Genomic DNA, 6,000 nt, shown 5'->3' with positions numbered 1-6,000 from the left:
AAGGAAATCCCCAGAGAGTTCAGTAGCACATATGAGTTTGGAATAGTCATAGTTTGCCTACGCACTCCTTTATCGGTTGTCTGATTGCCTTTGATAGGCTTAAGGCTAAAGTAAGGCTTTAGGATATAATGCAGGAGTTTGTGATGATGATAGTTGCCTTCTGCGTGGTTTAGAGCCTCAAAGTACTCAACATCTAAATTTTAGATGCAAACATAGTACTATGTGCTATGACCATAACTGCAACCGAATAGGGGTAAGACATAATGAGATGGACAATGTTTGTGAAGTTTGGAAAGTGTGGGACATGAGATTGCAACAATATTAAGGAAATGTTATGGTTTATAAAGATATCGAATGACTCCATGTTCTTCAAGTATTGTTCCTCGTATTTTCGAGTTATAGAACAACCAAAAGCTCATTCTTTAAAGACAAATATGGCAGTGAGATGGCCGAATTTGGATTATTTTGCATCAATTACTAACACATATTTATCTTAATGTAGGATGAATACAACGATGATTTGTTCCTTGAGATTCTTGGTGGGCAAAAGAAAGATAGAGATTACGGTTTATTGAGTGCTTCACAACTGCAAGGAGGGTCTTCCTTCTCACCATATCGCGTCGTCTTATACTCGCCTCAATGCTAAAACACAGATTGCCGTGACGGTAATAATTTAGACTATATGGTACGCCTCTAGTCTGGGAGGCTTGGCTTTTGAATTTGGTGTTGCGTATTATTGAAGGCTTGGCTTTCGATTTTTGTTGTTTTGTTTTCAGTTGCTTCTCTTGTGTGCCTTCTGGTTTGCTTCAGGTCAGAACTCTTAGTCTTTTACTATCTCAAAAGTACTTTAATTTCCTCTTTTGTGATTTACTTTGATGTTAATATTACAGGGTCTCTTGTAAGATTTAGTTGAATGATAGTAATGTTGACGCTTTATCAAAAATTTGCACGATGTAGTGATCTGCTAGTCATTCTATACTAGCAAGAGTGGAGTTATGGGGTATGTTGTGAGTTTGTTAGCTCTTGTGTCGAAATGAAGGGGTTAGGCGTATAATGTAGCAACAACAATGGCTATGCTTTTTCTCGACAATGATGCTAGTGCAGGTAGGTTCTAGCACATGTGTGATATGGTCTAGGCTGGTAGTTTTGTTTGGTTCTACCGTGCTACTAGGTTGTTTCTTGGTCGTATGCTGATGGGAAGTAATTGAAGGCGTTAGGCATAATTAGCACCCTGTTGAACATCTATAACTCGATAGGTGTTGTAGCTTCCTAAAGCGACAATAATACGGGCATTAAGTTGAGGTAGTATTGTGTATAGGAGAGGTGCCTGATGTGCGAGGCTTTGTTGCTGCACTCAATGGGATTGTTGTCGCTATATAAGTCTTCATTTGAGAAATTGGTGTACTGAAATTCATGAGCTTATTCGTTTGAAATTGATGTCATTATTTAGTCTTTGGCTATTTTGAAATCATATTCGTGCAGACTGTACATTCCAAAATGCCTGTGTTGCTACTCCAAAATGAAATCCTCAAATCATTTTGAGGATTTCAGTATCGACAGGGACCTCAGCATGCTGTCAAATTTCGGAATGCACAATCTGATATCCTCTTGTTTGTTTGAGTTTCTTTTGGTGGTGGTACTCCATATGTCTCATCAGAGCTTTACTTTTAACGCAAACATGATTTTGGAATAAAGCTTTTATTGACTGAAATATTAATTGTCATGGTTATATATGTTGTAGGAAGAAATTCAGAAAATATTGGAAGTACATTTCATTTTTTCTTCTTATTTGAGGTTCAGACCCTGAGGACTATTGTTCCTTGTGTAGGTTATTGAATCACGATTTAAATCCGTAGCACATTATCTTATCTTAACTCGAAGAGCTGGTGCCACAAAAAAGGAGTTGAATGATGGAGCTGTGGTGATTGAATTAACAGCAGAAGAGAAAACAGCAGCACCACAGCCCGAGCTGTGCTCAGTTGTCAGATTCTGAATCTGATGATTCCGGCAGTGAGGTTGAGTCAAAGGGTGAAAAGAATACAAAGGAGCAGCCTGTTAAAAGTCAAGTTGATACTACTGAGGGATCTAATGAAGCCTGCTGCTGCTGCTGATATGAAGCTGTTGCTTCTTTACCTGAAGAATGCCCCAAAGGAACCGTTTCCTCTGAGTTCTCTGGTCCCAAGTGATGAATCCTTCTGTTAGCAGTGGGCAGGGAAAAATCAAGACAAACTGAAGGATAAATGTGTATTTTACTTATGGTAATATCTATTAGTTTATATAATCCACAATATAAACAAATGACCCAATATCATCTCTTATAGTTTATTGTTTATGGTATATCTATGTTATAGTTCATGGTATACTATCTATATAGTTTATTATATAATCCGTAGTTTATTATTTATGGTATTCTACCTATTATTTATGGTTTATGGTATACGGAGTACTATCTATATAGTGTTTTATATAGTTTATTATTTATGGTATACTTGAAGGAAATAATGCCCTTGGTCCAAGTATGCATTCTATGTTAAGTCTAATAAATGCGGTTCAGTATTAATTAACAAGTTAATAATTCAGTGAGATCAAGTGAGCTGAATGCCTAGCTAGAGGCCGCTTCAGTTCAAGTGGAATTAATGATATTAATCCACAGCTTACTCTTGACTGAACCCGTAGGGTCACACAAATAGTACGTAAACGGATCAAGTATTTAATGGCATTAAATACTCCATCTATGAATATTCGGAACCGACGGATCTTGGTTTCAGTGGGAGCTAAGATCGTCACAGGCAAGAAATGAATACTCCGGAAACGATGATATTGCCGGAAACGGAAATATGGATCGTATCGGAAATATGAATATTATCCAAGTCGTAGATGTTGCCGGAAACGGAAACATGGTACGTATCGGAAAATATTATTGGAAATGGAAATATTACCAGAATCGGAAATATTGCCGGAAACGGAAATATTGTCAGAATCGGAAATATTACCGGAATCGGAAAATAATTCCGGAAACGGAAATATTAAATATTTTTTCGAAACGGAAATTAATTCCGGAATCGGAAATATTAAATATTGTTCGTATCGGAAATAAATTCCGGAACTGGAAATTTAATCGGAAGCGTATCGTACGAATTAACATCGGACGAGGCTTGCCGGACGAAGGCCCAGCACGAAGCCGGGGCCATCGCCCAGCAAGCATGCGCGCCACAAGCCCAGCCAAGGCAGCGCCCAGGCCTACCGCAAGGCAGGCCCAGCGCGCGCCAAGGGCCACGGATGCGTGGGCCGCGCTGCGTGGGCTGCTGCTCGCACGCGCATGGGCAGCCCTTGTGGCTGCCGTGTGTGTGTGAGTTTGTGCTCATGCGTGATTCCTGAATCTACAAGAGTCAGTGTATGATTAAATTTCTATTCCTAATTGGATAAATTAATTAAATAGAATTCATGTAGGATTCTAATTTCAATTAATTCGTATCCTACTAGGATTACGATTCCTTTTCCATAACTCTATAAATAAAGGCCTAGGGGTCATAATTTATACACAAGTTTCAAAGTATTCAAAAGTGAGTTTTTTTGAGAGAAAATTAAAACACACATCTTGCTCATAAAGTGCCGAAATTTTCTAGTACCTTAAGGGCGATTCTAGTTGGTCAATCTTAAGGCGGATCCGGACGTGCTGTGGACTATCTACGGAGGGACGACACTTGGAGTCCTAAAGACTTGTTCTTGTTCGGTTCGGGCGCAGCTAGGGAGGGCACGCAACAAAGAGTATGCATCTAAATTATGCTATATGATTATGTGTAAATAATATGTTGTCCTGGGTTAATGGTTGTTTCCGCATGATCTATGTAATGTCATATGTATCATAACCTAACAGTGGTATCAGAGCCCCTTATTATTTTCATAATCTAAATTGCATGAACATGGTTAAATATTACAAATTTGCAAGAATTAAAAGGGGTGATTAATTTTCGTAATTGTTAATTAATTGCAAATTGCGTTTATTTAATTATACGTACGCAGTTTTTCGGCAGTTTCTTCGTTACTCATCCGAATTGAGTGATTTTTGTGTCAATTCCGCATGTAAAAGGCATTCTAAAATTTTGACAAAAATAATATTTTTCTGCCGAACCCAGAATTCTCAAATTCGAAGCCTAACTATGACTTTTCGAAGGTTTTAGTTTTTCGAATGCAAAATTTCGTAAATTTAAGATGTTAAATTAAATATTTGCGATTCTTGTTGATAAATCTTGAATTTTTGATTGACCTACTGCATATGTTTAACAAGTTTGAATGCCTAGTCTTGTTAATTATGCAATCTAATTTGTAATTATGATTAATTTGTTGAAAATTAGAATAATTTAGAATTAATATGATTTTCATAATTAATTGTAATTTAATTAGAAACCTATGATTAAAAACCACCATAAAAATTGTAAATTTACGATAAATTTTAAATTTTTATGACCTAGACTTGAATCCATAACAATCGGAAATCAATTGGATAATAAATTTTCGATTTTTCGCCCTAAAATTATGAAATTAATAATATTTATTAATTTGTCATTAATTTTAAATATAAATTTTAAATTTTTATGCGATTCGTTCATATAACTTGCACGCACGAAGCAATGGACGCTTCGTGTTACCCTTAAGGGGTGTTGTATAATGCGGGCATGCGACGACGAGCAAGGGAGCTCGTCGCCCGTGCGGCACGAATGCAATGAGCAAGGGCGTAGTGCACGAGCACAAGGCAGCAACCCTGCCTTGTGTCGTGTGCCACGAGCAATGAACGAATGGGCATGGGCGAAGGGCGAGCCAAGGCAGTCGCGTGTGGGCAGCAAGCGAGCTGCGCCACAGCGCGCGCTGCCTCGCACAAGAGCGCGCAGCCTCGCGCGCAGCGAGCGCAAGCTCGCGTGCCACGAGCGCTGCGCCCAGCATCACTCGCGCGCACAGCGCGCGATGTCGCGCGCCCAGCGAGCGATGTCGCGCGCCAGCGAGCGATGGCTCGCGCCAGCGAGCGATGGCTCGCGCGCACAGCGAGCGATGTCGCGCGCCCAGCGAGCGATGTCGCGCGCCCAGCGAGCGATGGCTCGCGCGCCCAGCAAGCGATGTCGCGCGCCCAGCGAGCGATGTCGCGCGCGCGCACTGCGAGCGATAGCTCGCGTGCGATGAGCGCTGGCGCGCGCAGCGAGCACGATGTGTGCGGAGGCTTGCGATAGGGAAGCAGCAGCTATGCGACGAGCGCATGGGCTGCGCGCACATGGCCAGCAATGGCTGTGTGCGTACGGTCCATGGGCGTGCAACGCGTAGGGTGTTTGCGTTACGATTAGATCGTTTTGAATGTTTAATTTGAAAATTTCAGTTCACGTAATTTTAATTAATTTTAAAATTAATAATTTGAATTATTTTCTTGGATTTTAATTTTGAATATTATAATTATAATAAATGTTATTTATTCTAATTATTTTACTAAAATTAAAATCATGAATTAATTTAAATACGACTGAAATTAAATTAAATTTTTGGATTCAATTATAAATTGATATGAGCTTTAAATTTTAATTAAATTTGTATGTTTCCGGTTGGACTAGAAATACATTTTTATGTTTAAAATTGGTAAAGCATATGAATTTATTGGTTTAAGTGGGAGCGCTTTTTAGTCATAAACTCTTGATTAGGTCTACAAATCCTTAAGGTTAAAACAACTTGATTAGAATTAATAAGGACTGAATAATTGGTAGATTATTGGTGCCCTTGATTAATTGCTACAAATATTTACGTGATGCATAATGTGTTTTACTAACCAGCTATGTGGGCCATTCATGATAATGAATGGGTGAATGGTATATATTGTATATGTACTGTTTTGCAGGTTATGAAGTGACTAGTATGGCCCAAATAGGATAGAAAATATGGTCTGCGTACCATTAATTTGAATGTAATTGGTCTAAAGTACCAAAGTTATTTTTCAATTCAAATATGGTCTGCGAACCATCA

Source organism: Spinacia oleracea, chromosome 2 (assembly GCF_020520425.1).
Source record: "Spinacia oleracea cultivar Varoflay chromosome 2, BTI_SOV_V1, whole genome shotgun sequence".
NCBI lineage: Eukaryota > Viridiplantae > Streptophyta > Magnoliopsida > Caryophyllales > Amaranthaceae > Spinacia > Spinacia oleracea.
The sequence above is the reverse complement of the archived record's forward strand: the minus strand, read 5'-3'. Positions refer to the sequence as shown.